This window comes from Epargyreus clarus, unplaced genomic scaffold (assembly GCF_041222505.1).
Source record: "Epargyreus clarus isolate Ecla_fem2 unplaced genomic scaffold, WU_Ecla_fem_2.2 ptg000001l, whole genome shotgun sequence".
Lineage (NCBI taxonomy): Eukaryota > Metazoa > Arthropoda > Insecta > Lepidoptera > Hesperiidae > Epargyreus > Epargyreus clarus.
The window spans coordinates 4,415,587-4,431,247 of record NW_027332209.1 but is presented as its reverse complement, the minus strand read 5'-3'; the positions used below and the strand labels follow the sequence as shown (position 1 = coordinate 4,431,247).

The 15,661-nt window shown below is 35.2% G+C and overlaps 1 protein-coding gene across 1 annotated transcript in view; it reads left to right on the top strand.

Annotated features, from left to right (window-relative positions):
- The first annotated feature begins 577 nt into the window (after window positions 1–577).
- Window positions 578–15,661, top strand: part of LOC140743446 (uncharacterized) — a 119,611-nt gene continuing 104,527 nt past the window's right edge. The window contains exon 1 of the mRNA XM_073074740.1: window positions 578–772. The gene's annotated coding sequence lies outside the window, so the exon portion shown is untranslated. The remainder of the gene's footprint in view (window positions 773–15,661) is intronic.

Genomic DNA, 15,661 nt, shown 5'->3' with positions numbered 1-15,661 from the left:
GCACTTGTTTCGAATGAGAAAAATGTTAACTTTAAAAATTTAAAGCATAATAATGGTGAATATTGTATCGATTTTTACGATTAGATATTAAACTTGTTGACTTCGTAATATGTCCATATATTATGAGTTTGATCAAGGTTCTCAGGTATCAAAGATAACTAAATTAATCTTAATACAGGTGGGTTGCTAGTTACCATGACATGCTTGCTAATTGAATGTGGCTTATTAAAACAACTAGTCTACTATGTAGTGTTAAAGCGATGTTAATATCATAAAGTCAACATTGTAAGGGTAATGTGAATGTAAGGGAATTGTTATCAAAAAGTCATTTTAAGTTTTGCTTCTTCAATATTATTTTCAGTTTGTATATTTCAAGTAAAATGTTAGGACCGTTTGCATAAGATTAATAATTAATACACAACTCTGGGGCATTCTTAAGAATATTTTTTGTTAGTCTTTGGCATGGAGTTGCACAGGTGTGCGCATTCAGCCCATCAGCATCAGCTGTTGACCGCGCCGCTCGTGCCAGTTGCTCGATTGAATACAGTGCTCGACTGCGGGCGGCCGCGTACTACTCGGGACTAGTCTTTGTCGACGACGGCGCGCGGGTAGACGTGCGACCCCACCGCCCGTCTCGCCGCGTCTCGTTCGTTTCGTTTCGTTTCCCGCGAAATCGAATCGGATGTTTCAGTGTGTGCGTGCGTGTTTGCGTTTGTGTACCGTGTTGTCACTGACGGCTGACTGGCGATCGAGCTCTTTGTCTAATTAGCAGGTAGGCAAATGTTTTCAAACTTTTTTCTTCCGGCCGACGCGTATTACTTTCTTAGTTATGAGATTTATGTAACTCGGTCATTTAAGTTACTTACATACTTACACCGCACTATACAGTAGGTACACATGTAGTTTAATAGACAAGCCTAGTAACTCCGTAGATGTTTTAATTGACACGTTTTGAGCAAAAAAGCGTTAGAATTAGAACTGGAGTGATGTGGGCTCAAAGAAACAAAGGTTACGCTCAAACGGCGCGATAAAAAGGACCGAAACAGGTTTTCTGTAGAAAGGCATCTGGCACGCACTAATTGATATCGCATCAACTGACGTTTGTAATTATGACTAAAGACGGCTTGAAAGATACAATTTATGCTAAACATTATTTTTTTTATTCAGATAAGTAGGTAGGTTTTGGAAAAACAACTTGCGTTAGCTAGTACAGCTTAGAATTGGGCTATTGACTAGCTACCTAGCTGATTATAGTCTAAAGGGCTAGGCAGAAGATGGGTTCCAGGATTCTAGGAAAAAGACCATTGTCTTCAGGAGAGACCCAAGAACGTCCCTTCACGCTCTGAGGATACAGGGGTAACACTAAAAATCATGACAAAAACAAAAAAAAAATGACATAACGGATAACCCCATTTCACTCACACAAAAAATGCCTATTTAAAAGATCAAATGGAACACGACATTTATATAATAATTTGATAATGTAGTCCTTTTTTAGGCTTATGATAACGTGTATACACGTATACTACTCGTTCACAACGTCACACAGCATAGCAACTAAACGCATGTGTGCAACTGGCCTTACGTGAATTCCATTTAAACTCGATTGGATGTTCATTTGTTATCGTTTGTGATCGTTCAACATTAGTTGAAGTTACTTACATTATGTTAGGAAATGGGACTCCCTACTTAATAAAAGTTCACTTACTTCTATCATAAAAGTTTTAAAAAGTACCAATCTAGGTTAGTAAAGTAGGTAGTTGAAGGTAGAACCCATGGTGGTTCGAATCCGGCGGCACCACCGCCACACCTATTTTTGCCTAATACGAGTAACAGCTGTGTTAGGCGCTGCTGTGTTCCGTTTTGAAGGGTGTGGTAAGGGAGACATACTTTTCGGAGGCGTTCCAGATTAGTCCTCAGGGGTAACGGCGCATCAGTGGCCGGCCCAAGATAGGAATATCTAAGCCTATCTGGGGTTGATGACATATGTCCATGGGCGGCAGTAGCCACTTACCATCAGGTGGACTGAATGCTCGTCTGTTACTCCTATATTATATCAAAAAGGTAGTTTTTAAATGAGATACGAGTAGTAAATTGTAGTATTGAAGGTGGTGGAACCTATATAGTTCAATTAGGGAGGTACCTACCACAGTCACGCCTATTTCTAGCGTAAAGCAGTTCTTGCGTTTCAAAGGGTGTGGTTCTGATTTAAATAAAAGTCAATCGGCTTCAGGTAAAACCCCTGTTTTAAATGAAATTCATTACAAATATCCACGGGCGGCAGCAACCATCTCCCATCAGAATATCAGATCGACTACAAACTGTTACTACAATCTTATAAATATACTACCTGACCCGGCAAACATTGTACCACCTCAAAATATATTTATCAAATATATTTCATATAAAATATAGCCTATGTTACTCGTGGATAATGTAGCATACAAATGGTGAAAGAATTTTTAAAATCGGACCAGTAGTTTTTGAGCCTATTCATTACAATCAAACAAACAAACAAAGATTTCCTCTTTATAATATTAGTATAGATAAAAAAATGGCCAAGTGCGAGTCGAACTGGCACACGAGGGTTCCGTATCTAAGCATCGTAAATCAATAAATGTAGTTCAATAGGTATCCGGCATGTTGTTTCCATACTTAATAATCAAAATGGCTCAATGTCAGCCATTTTAACGACCAATATCTTAGCTAATGTAGTTTCTTGTGCATGTTGTAAATATTTTATGCTTATTGCTGTTTACTTAGAGCGCATAGTGTGGTTATCGTAACAAATCAGAAGTTAAGTAACGTCGGGTGTTTGAGAATTAGATGGGTGACCGCTAGTGGCGCTAGTGGGTATGTGCGCTTCCGTGCTTTGCTAGCGTTGCTTGTTTTTGATGAAAAATTATATTTCTTATATAAATATCGTAAAAATATAGTGGGTACTTTAAGAAAATATTTAAACACCTTAATAATGTGCGGTAGGTTTTTCCTGATATTTTGTTTTATTTCACCGAGCAATTGTTAAACCAATGCTTAGGAAACGATTTTGGGGCAGAGCCACAAGACATGAGAATTACTGATGAATATAAACCACTTTTCTTAATTTATTATTCTTCTGTAATATATAATAGTACAATATTCTATATTATAATACGGATGGCAACCCTAGGTAAGGGTACGTTACGGTCCCGATTGTTATCATAGTGATGTAGTCAAACCATATCGGAGGCCTTATTGGTGACACGGGGTAATCACTAAACGTTCTTCCCCCAATTAATATAGGAGCAACGCGGTGGTATAAAAATAAAAAAAAACATCTTTATTGAGCCAATTTAGACCTGTATCGTTTGACAAATTATTTAATAATAATTTACAATGCTTGCTTATTGCTATATAGTATAAATTTTATTTTATAATTCTTACATCTAACATTACAGGTTTATAGCCTAATTCGTTAGTATAGTTACATAATAATAACATTATATCTGTACATAATAATAATAATAATAAGCCTCCTACAGTTACCGAGAGGCCTGTGGTTACTTTTAACCGATCTTAAGTAGTTTATTACACATAATAATGATTAAAATTTAGACTTTAAAAATATGAGGATATACGAGTACTTAATTTTTCAATGCAATGTTCAGTGTACTAAATAAATCGGCAGAATGTATTATGCTTCAATATTTTGATAAAAGCCAAGTCTATCTTTATATTTTTGAAACAGTGACCAATTAAGATGGATCGCATATCTGTTTCGTTTCCACCTACTCAATTTTAAATTAATAGATCGGAATAAAAATATCTTTGCTAGATAAAATAAAGCAGTTTCTTTCGCCGCTTCTTCTCCATAGCGAAACACCTTGTGAAGTGGTGGTAGTTGTACTGACGTACAAAAAGTGCTCTGTAAAGAACCTATTTTGAATTAAAAAAAAAATGAATTGATAGATTTGATTCAGTGATAGCTTAGTTATGTGCCTGTCTAGCGGAGGTGCGAGGTTTGAATCCCAGACAAGTACCACTTATTTTTGAAAATTATGTGTCTATTAGAAATTAATCAGCACATACTTTAATGGTCAAGAAAATGATTACAAAGAAACCTACATATGTAAGACTTTCACCTAAGACCTACAGACTAGCCAAAGTTAAAGTGAGGAAATCTACTATTCACTTGGCCAGCGTAGTGGACTACGCCCTATAACCCTTTTCAGTGAACAGGGGGCCTACCACCACCTTTTACAAACCATCATAGTTCAGGAAAGTTTTATTTCCTCCTTAAAACAGTAAAATATTCCGTAATACACAGTTGAACTAACTTAAACCCTTATTAATGTTTCGCTTATCCATTGTATAAAACCAACTGAAATTGTCATTGCTTAAAAAGTTAAAATTTCTGCAAAAAAAGTATGATTAAAATAATATTGTTTTAAGAGATGGTAGTAACCCCCCAGTAGACTCGTGCCCAACAGTGGGACCGAAAAGGGTAGACCACAAAACAAAAAAGCTGGTCTTCTAATGGAGAAAGCCCTTTATAATTGGTGTAAGAATCTGAACATGTTGAGGGTCATGACGTTATTAGTTGTCGCAAATTACTATGCAATTATTAACCCTTTGTATACGTTAACTAGAGATGATATTCTGTTTTAGTGTTCAATAGTTACCAGTCTAGTAATATCCCAGTATTTGAAGACATGAAAGAGTAAAACAGTTTAATTATAATTCATCGTTTAATTTAAAACTTAGGTCTTTAGTCTAATTAACATTTAAAGGCTAAGTAATAAATAACTCTTTCAGCCTGGAAGTTGTTAGGTAAGTTGTAATATTACTTTATAATAGTCAAATAATAGAAATTAATTTTGTGATTTCTCACACATAGGCGTGGCGTATCAGCAATAGAATATCCATGATTTTCTTAAAAATATGATAAATGTCACAGATAAAGGTGACACTATAGTCTGATTAATAATGAGGTGTTTGAAATGTAAACAACCGTGTTGACCTCTCAAGAAAATACGTTTCAAATGGTAGTTTCTCAATTTTGATGATATTAAAGTAATGAAACAATAATCTAAATATATAAAATATATATATAAAATATATATATATATTTTTTTTTTTTTTACTCTTGATTGTATATATTGTTAATTAGAAATATTTTGTATATATTTTAGCTTTAATAATTTCTTGTTATAACTTAAGTATTATAAATAAATAAGACATAATCTAAATAAATTACTATAAAAAATCGTTAATTATTACATGAATGATTATATTTTTTTCTATCTAAGAAAAGTGTACCTAAAACATATTATGTAGGTATATCGACGTAATATATCTTAGTACATATTTATGTACGTAATATTGATAACATATTTTTTGTTATATAGAAATACTTATCTAGCTAGCTAGCTATCTAGTTTATATTATTATGTCAGATATGAGGCTCCCCCCACTTGTGACAGTGACCTCTTTTGATCGTGACGTCACAATTTTAAACTTACTGTATCATCCGGAAATCAGTAAGGCCCTTTACTAGTTATCGGTTTCCTGTACCGGTTACCGGTGAAGTGGCAACTGTGTCACGTGGCTACTTTAATTCTTTTTAAGAAGATTATGATATTTCAATGTTTACTTAATTAATCGACACTTAATGTGCAGAGTAATGACTCAATTATCATTTTTCACCAATCACCCAAATGTTGTCTTTGTTCTACAATATAAGCGAAATACTAGCGAAAGAAAGCGAAATACTTTATCTATATTTTTATACGAACATGATTGATTGATAATTTGATTATATTGTACAATTTTATTTTCATCCAAGTACTTTGCGTGTGCGCTTAGGAAAACATATCACATTAAATTATGTACTTATACAAATATTTAAATATTATGCCTACTCAGATTAGAAGATTACATATTTTCTAAACCACGTACCTGTATAGTTTCAGTAATGATATTCAATTTAATATTTTTTTAAACATAGTAATAATAATATGTACAATAAATATTCATTATCAATTTTATTTTAATATAGACAGATTACAAATATAAAAGTCTAAACATAGATTAGCAAGTAATTTTCATCTGTCAAGTGTCAAGTCATAACTTTTTAAATACAGAGTACGTATAAAAAGCCCTGGATGCGTGTGTTTTCCGCTCTTTACAGTGTGGTGTAATTTATTATCATTAGCGACACCGCTTTAATTAATGGCGGTAGCGCTTCCAAAGAATTGAGTGTCATCTAGTCATCCCATCATTGCTGTCAGTTGAAAACAATTTGAATATTAAAAAAATTCTACTTGCAATTTTTTATGTGAATAAAAATGTTTGGCGTATTCTAACTTGTTTTATATCAGTGAAAATGAAACAGAAATGTCAAAATATGTATTGTCTACCCGCTTTTTACCAGTCGCGTAAGAAAGGGTTATGTTTTTCGCGGGTATCTTGTATGTTTGTCTTTCTTTATTTGAACGGATCTAATTTAAGATAATTTTAGATTATTTTCGAGCGTATGTATATATGTATGTATGTATGTATGCGTGTAAGTATGTATGTCTTATTTTTTGCAAGCCTTGCAGCCCAAACGGTTTAACTTGGTATATATTACTACTTAATCGTAACTCGACCCTAACAGTATCCTTAGTTCGAGTTTTTATGTTTCCTCGAAAACGTTCAACGTTTACGAATTCGCTCAGACAGCGCCCCCGTGGACCGTATCGGAACTAAAATTTTTCATTATGAGTTCTAAAAACTGAATAGTCAATTGTAACGACATTTAATTTTACAAATATAAATACAGTGCATTTAATTTTACGTTTTTAGTTTAATTTTGATAGCGTTATTGTTCTGTTTTTGACTCTTATATTGTGGAATTTTAGTTCCGATACGGTCCACGAGGGCGCTGTATGAGCGTATTCTTAAACGTTAAACGTTTTCGGGCAAACGTAAAATCTCATACTAAGGGTACAGAGAAGTTCCGATTAAGAACTCGGCAGATTAGTATGAAAAAAATCTCGCAGTCCTTATTAATTGTAGATTAAAGGTGCAACCTCAATTCACTATAAAAAAAAACATTTATTAATTAGTTTTGACAGACTAATAAGACTGCTGTTGATTAATTTTCTTATAAACTTTTATAACAAATAGCTCATATCAACTAATTGTATATTTATGTAATTGTTGAGTATAGAGGTTTTTTATTTATGATAAAAGTATGCATGTGTTCGATTGGTTTAAATATTCGTTTCCGAAAAAACACTGCTTAATTTTAAAGTATTTATATTGGTACATATAGACAATAAAATACTATTTATTAAAATCACTATCACATAAGTTTCTCGAATTCCTTATAAAGTTAAATATTTCGCGATAAATTCGCCTTTTATTAACGCTGTAACAAATATTTTGTATTCATAGTCAGGATATCGGCAAATAATAAAAATGTACATTAAAGCAAGACTTGTAGGACTTTATTTCGTGGCTCATAAGGCAGACATTCCAGTGCTTTGCTTCAAGCAGTTTTAGAAATAGAAAAGCCGGTGAGAGGGTTACTTGTAGTATCTCGGGCGGTTCTCAAACACTACGTATTTGTAAGTTTTTGAGTAATTATATTTAAATTACGTTAGTATTCATTAAATTAGGTTACTAAGTTCTAAAGTTTTTATCCTCCCTCATATGTATTCATGTAAGACTATTTGTTCATATGACTCATGACTATTTAGTCTGACTGCCCACGGCATTCGACCCAGCAAGTGTTCTTTGCAATTTGTAAAATTAAATATTTTTGCTTGTGTCAGCTTACGTGAAAATAAGTTTAGCCGCTTTCAGATCATCCTGACTAGAAATAATAGACCAAGTGTGAGTCGAAATCGCACCGGGAACTCTAAATAGCAAATTTCGTTTCTTTTTGTTTTAGAGCCCTCAAGAGTTTAAATAAGCATTACATAAGTTATAATACGCGTTATTTTAAAACTAGTTTTTGCCCGCGGCTTCGCCCGCGTTTAAAAGAAAATAATATAACATAATAACATACATAAAACTGTAAATTCGTATCTTCAACTTTGCTATAGATCATCACTTGATCAAATGCATAGTGTACCATTTAATCCTTACTAATATCGATTAAAATAATCGATGTTTTGGGTCCAAAATATCGATTTTCCGATTAATCGATCTTAGATCTCCATCCCTAGTTCCCGTGGGATTTCCGGGATAAAAACTATCCTATGTCTTTTCTCGGGTCTCAGATTATCTTTGTATCTACAAAATTTCATTAAAATCGGTTCAATGGTTTAGGCGTGAAGAAGAGACAACCAGACAGACAGACAGACAGAGTTACTTTCGGATTTATAATATTAATTAGTAAGGATTAGAGACTGACTTATATTTTATCTAATAGACTTATTGTACATATAGATACTTTAAATACTCATTTAGGTATGCGTTACAAAGATCGTAATTTGTAATGCAAGTACATACCCGTCTAGCTTAATATTCTGGTCTGGCCCTTCGCAGCTCGCTCGCTTAGATTAGGATTGGGTTACACTAGATTTACCTAACGTCTGTACTCTGTACGCTATACCTAACTTGTAACTCTATTTATCTTTTGTTAAATATTCTGCGCTTATTTAACGTGAACGCCAAAGAAATTGTGCCTTTTTAGTTGGAGAGACGTAGAAATAATTTTGAGTTTGAATTTGAATCAGAAATACGTAATTGTCTGTTCTTAGCCCTGTTCGTAGACCTGAGATTGGTTAATAGGTTTGATCCCCGGCGATGTAGACATCAGTAGCATTACCATGAGTTGGCATAGAAACGCCACTATAGAAATGGTTAATAGAAAACTATTGTCATTTTGCTAGTGAATAACATAACTACTATCGTTACGGTATTTCTTGACAACGTCTGTCAAATTAATGACATGGGACCGAATTTGTATGGCAATAGATCATAATGACATTCGCTAGCGATTTGATTTCGATAGGTTTTTTACGTATCGAGTTACGTCACTACGGATTTTAGTTCTACGAGTAACCACCAGAGGCGCTGTACAATTTTTCATACATTTATTTTACGCAGTCGCTAGCGAGTAATACTTTTGTGAACTCATGGTAGTCCTACTAAACTATTTGTGACTACGGAATGAGCGTGTATCTTTACAGGACCCATATAGTGCTAAGATGGTACCCATGAAACAACACGAGTTTGTGTTTGTTGTGTCTACCAATTCGTACTTGACCAGTGCGGTGAACTATGACCTAAAATTCTCATTCTGAGAGGAGTTCCGTGCCCAGCAGTGGAACATTAATGGTTGACGACAACTGTGTGATGGAAAGTAGTCTCCGTCGCCTATGGACATCTGTAAGCAATAAATAATTATTGTGAATTTCTATATTACTAAGAGTATGCTTTTCGTTACTTAGTACATTTTAACACACATCCAATTAGGTAAATAAATATTTTTATTCTATTCCAATCAAAAGGCGATTTTCATTTCTAATTTCTAACACAGTTCAAAACTTGTTCAACAACTTCATCTAACTGTCCCAATTTGTTATGATCTAAATTAGTTGTTTTGGAGAAGTTTCTCTACATTTTAGAATTGTCTGTTTGTATTAACCCTGAAATGGAGAATGAAAGTTATTCAGAGTACATTAAAATATAGAGCGAGCTTATTAGAGTATGAACAGTAGGCACAAGTGTGAACACCTTTGTCTAGAGGTTGAAACTTTGCCTTTCAATCGGGAAGTCCGAGGTCCAAACAGATACGCACAATATCGGTGTGACACGTGGTGGGTTCCGAATTCGATCCCCGGCTAAGCAGATACCCAAACTAACTAAAAAACGAATTTAGTGTACTGATCTGGGCCTGTGTGTGTGTCATTGTGTGTGTAGGTGGCACATACGACAAAAGCAAAATCTTGGTGTGAGACTGTGAGTGTAGATAGGGTAAGAACTTTGTAGTATACGTAGCATAACACGGGGGCATAAACCAGTGATAGCCTAGGTAGATAGGTTGAAACTCGGCCTCTCACGACGAATCGTGGGTTCCCAGGTTCAAAATCTATGCAAGCACTGATTATTATAGGTAGAAAGAATATTCAGTGAAGGAACGTCATATGGAAACCTACATGCATAAAAGATTTAAAAAATAGTTTTTAAGGCTTTTGAAGTCTCCAAATTCGCACGTGGCCAGCGCGGTACCCAGCGCTTAACACTGCTGTTATTTCAGCAGAAAATTGTGTGACGGTGGTGCCTGTAGCCACACCACAAAGGGTTCAGAATAATACCCCTTTCTATAGTTTTTATTTTTAAGTAAAATTCAGTTAATTCAGCGACACTATTGGACATACAAAGAACAAAAAACCAACTCTATTTTAATTAGACGTAAATTCAAAATCACATTCAAGTGGATTATCAGAATGTTGATAGAAAACCAAAATCGACCCTACCCTACGGGTATATGGGCAAAAATTAATTAACAAATTCGCGGAGACTCGACTACGGTCCTCAAAGTGAGAACATGCAATATTGTACCCGTGTTTATCGTAATAAGGGTCAAAATCCCGTAGCGTGCACGTTCGCCGCAGTGCCCACGTATTCGACGAATTATTACAGTGGCATACAATTTTAAACCTTGTGCTCAGCAATTTTAATCGTGTAAGTTTGTTTTACGCATTTTAAGCTATTGAGTAGACTTTGGGTTGTTGTCGTTTCTTTAAACAATAGTGTTTCATATATGTATAACAATTTTGTTTTTTGATTTGAAAGCGTGACTAGTATTTAACAGGACTTGGAATTTGGTTTAATAGGTTTAATCTGGACATTTGCTGTATATTATTTATCGATTTTCTATTCTATGTTACTGTACTTACCCTTTCTTTCTTTGTTTTTTGTTTTCTCATGGACATTGTTTTAATTATTATTATCTTGGTTTTGAATTTCACGATCTGTTTTTATTATTATTATTTTAATGTATTTTAATACATTAGTGTATTTGGAGTAATCCGTACTAATTGACTAAATGAATAAATTAACTGATTTACTTTTATGTTCCACTTCTCATGTCCATGTCCCAGTGCTGGGCATCTGCTTTTGGCACAACCGAGACAAGTCTGAAGAATGAATCACATCATGGTGAAGGGAGGTATGCGGAAATGGCCAATCTGTATCGATTATTTTTTCGAAAAAGTGCAATAAAATGTAACGACTGCTATCCCTTGGTATAGATCGGCGCTGATAGCTAAACGTGCTCTCTAAAGAACGGCAACACCCATCAAATTTAGCCACTAGCGTCACCCATCCAAATCCCGACCGCGCCTGACGTTGCTTAACTTTCATTATGCACTAAATGCACTCAACGCAAATATTTTAAAACAAACCAAAGCAATTAACTTTGTTGATTTACCTTATTACAAAGAAGTTCACGGCAACCACAATCGGTTATCGGTCGCAGATAACGCAACCGCCATATTGGTAACCGTTATCAGTAAGTTGGCACATCACTACGTGTTCAAGGGAATAATATTCACTTATTGAATGCATATTGTCATGCTTATTAAGTGTTGCTTCGGCTCTTTAAGTGGCTTATTTTAACTTAATTTAGTTATTAAGTCTTTCTATATAAAAAAATAATTTCTTAAAGCAACGGTATGTGATGTGAAGTACTAAACCGGCTTAAATTATATTGTAAGAAAATAACGTGTTACGAAGTTTCTTTTGTAACTTGTTCTTCTAACCAAATTATTTACGGCGGTGGTAGATTTTGTCGTTCAAATATATCTATTAAAAAGAATCGACTTGAACGAAAATATGACCGAGTTGTATGACCGAGGAACGAATCCGGACCTTAGTTGGCAGGCCTGTTAATGATATTGTCGCGCGTAGATCCACAATATCGAAGTAAATTTTACCAAAAAAGCCCTATAATTTTTGCCTATATATATTTATAGCCTACTTAATTTAGTACGAAACTACTTTTATAGCCAATACTTGTAAATTTTCGATGTTTAGTAGACAAAACTGAGTTATAATTTATTATTACAAAGGGTGTTAATTAAGACCAGCTATGGGTGTCGTTTCTAAGTAACGCAATATTCTAGTTTTCTTGGAAATTTCGTCGAGAAGTTAATGTAACTAAGCTATACACGATTTCTCGAATATTCACTAAAATTTCCTTCCTTATATTCCTCGCTATTTACTAGAAATAATAACATCAATCGTTTTTGGAAGTATCGCAAGTCTCGGTACGTACCGAATACTTTTTCTTTTCCAATAATATGCTCAACTATTTATCATGTTTCTTTTTTCGACACGCGCAAACGCATTTTATATGTTACTTTATCAGAAAAGCCATAACGTAACGTTTAAGACTACTTTTCGACTATATTGTCAGCCCACCATTAACCCATCGTTGGGTATAGGTCTCCACGCATAATAAGGAGTACCATCCAGAAAATATTAGAACCTCATAAAACCATAAACAACGGCCCCTCCCCTTTACTATCATAATGACGACAACAGACTTAAATCCTGTCGATAATCTATTCCCAACTTTACAACCCAACGCCAAGACACGATGACATACCAAAAACACTGCTTTGTGCTGAGACCCGGATGATGAAAGCTTATTAGCACGACCAAATAGTCGGATGTGATAATTAATGGTATTTCAGTATTTTCCACCGCTGAAAGGCCGAGACAAATAACCGTGACTCATTTCAAGCTGCCGTGAAAATTAAATTGTTTAATTTTCGTTCGAATTTCAGATAATGTGGCAGTAGTCGTTTGAAGCAATTTGTGAATGGAATTACTTGGTATAAAGGTTTGTGCGCAATACGCACTTGGCCAGCGCGGTGGACTATGGCCAAATCCTTCTCATTCTGAGAGGAGACCCGTGCCCAGCAGTGGGACAGTAATGAGTTGATGATAATGATGATGAAAGGTTTGTAAGTGGTACACTCATAATTACATTAATTATGTGTGTACTAAGTGTTCCATTTTATATGCAAATATTCGATTTTCTACTTAATTACCCATTATTTTTACTAATTTAAATGGTTTTTTATTCGCACGTAAAAACGTATCAGCTGTGAGCACATAAAAACTAGTTCCGAAGGTTCTTATGATTTTTTTATCTCCATTTGTATGTATTTATCTTGAAAACGAATGAACCAATTGTGACGGCATTTTCACCCAAAGATGAAGAATTTTCCATAGGATAACATAGGCTATTTCATCCTTCGCAAATATTTAGGGATCTTGTGTAAAAATCGAAAACCCGTGCACTATACGCGTGGCCCCGCGTATGGAAACTTGTCTTGCGTTCAAGATTGGCATTTATGAAATCAATGTCAGTGAACATTTCCTCAATCGCACGCGGGAAGTGGGATGCGAGTCGGTTATTTATTTTATTTACGTCGCAGCTCAGTACATCTTGATTAATAAAACATCATTTTATATTACAACTGTCTGTGTTTACCGTCTCATGTAGCCTATTTCAAAAGAAAGTTCTCAAAGTGATGGGAAGACTATGGTAAACTTAGGTTTCACACTTGGCCAGCGTGGACTGTGACCTATGTCGTTCCAAGAGGTGAGCATTCTCCAGAAGTAGGCCAGTAACAGTTTTATTGTGGAGCCTCTTTTTTTCGAGGTGAAAATCTTCATCAGGTACCTACTCAATGCCGTAGGAGCGATACGGGGTTATGTGAGATGTTTACCGCACTAATTCCCCCCGGTGGCCGTCCTAGGCGCTGCGTTGAGGACTCCGGGATCTCCAAGGAAGCGCGTTGCCCCATCGGGCCCCACCCAAGTAAGCATAAGCAGAGTGTACAACGGCATGCGACACATGCCGCCGTCCTTCCCGGGGTCGCTAGCCGGGCAGTTCGAATACCCACTTTTGCTGCCTGCTACCCCGGAAGCTCCCTTTCAGTCGCCTCTAACAACAGGCAGGATACCGTGCAGGGCATGTACCCATTTAGTTAGTTATTTGTCCATTTCCTGCACATATTTTTGGAAAATGTTTTATTTTACGTATAAAATAAATCTTAATATAGGTAATCACAGAATTTAAAATCTGTATAAATTTGACTTGTATCGAATTTAGGAATTTTAATTTATATTGTTTTCAAAGTTACTTCGTTTTGCAGTTAAGCATATCTAATTCCATATATGGCGTAATATTTGTTTTTAATCTTATATAAGGTTAATAATCATAAACCTCATATTAGTCCTATTACTAGGCACAATATTTTGTAATAAGGAGTCTAAAGAATTGTATGTTGTAATAAATATATGTATATCATTGTTTTCATAGTAATGTACAGTTATGTTACGCATTATTTTCACCTATTATGACATCTTTATTTTTTAGGAGAAAAAGAAAAAAAAATGTAACAGTTAAGCGGCGCTCTATACCTTTTTTCTCATAATAAGTACGTTGATAATTACGCAAACTTTATCAACAGTTGCGTTATGGCATCGTTACCGTACACGTGAGAATTGTGTGTCACGCATTGATTACTGCATAGAAATAACTTGGTACTATTATGTTGTACATCTATGAGTTTGATTAGTATATTAGTAGCCATGTTAATGGTAACCGGATTTTTAAAGTTATTTTAGTTTAGGTTCGACGTGTTCCTGTAGTTCTGGGACCAGAATAGGGCTACGGTATCCTCTGCTTGTCGTAAGAGGCGACTAAAAGGGGCTTCCGGGGTTGCGGGCGGCAAGAGTGGGAGCTCGAACCGTCCAGTTAACCCGGGAAGGACGGCGGTATGTGTGGTCGCATACCGTCGTACACGCCAGACGGAGTGGCGAGCGCCATGGTCACCTGGGCGGAGCAGAACGGGCTAAGAGGATCCCGGAGTCCTCTAAGCAGTGCCAAGGACGGCCACCAGGAGGGGTTTCTTGCGTGTGTCGCCCTGTATCGCCCCCACGTCATACGGTTTTTTTTAAGGTTTCCCCCTCGTAAACAAAACAAAAGGTTAGGTTTGGTTTGGTTAGGTAAGTAGGTAAGAATGTCAATAAAGTTGCCAAAGTTTTCATAACTCTGAAGTTAGTAGCTGATGCAGCATGGTACTTTGTAATAAGTCAATAGAATATGAGCAAATAAATAGTATATATAGATAATGTAATTAAAGGAAAACTGTGCAAATTTGTGCAGTTCAAAAAAAAAAACTAAAATTAATATGTAAACAATTTAGGTCCAATCCTATTTTGTCTACCTAATAGAAATTTGACTATGTGTCAGGTATAAATTTTCATTTTCGATCCTTGATAGAGAGACACGGATTTATTAATACCTGTTATTATTATTAATCACGTCACTATAGAGGCGATCCAGCTCCTCGATACAACGGACCTAGTGAGAAGACTCAAACGGACTAAACCCTTTGAGCTTGTGACATGACACAGTGTAGTGTTAGTGAAATAGAGATAAGTGAACATTATAGAACACAAGAACAATGTGTCTACTCCTTTATGTGTTAAAAGAAAGAAGTGCAGTATCAGAGGGCCACCTTCATTATATGATTATTTAGCAGTTTAAGTTAGAGTAAATTACTCATTAGTCTTAAATTAGGCTAGATCATAATTAATATAAAGTACCTATTACTCACTTGGTTCTTTATACAAACAAAATAAAATATTATTATCAATA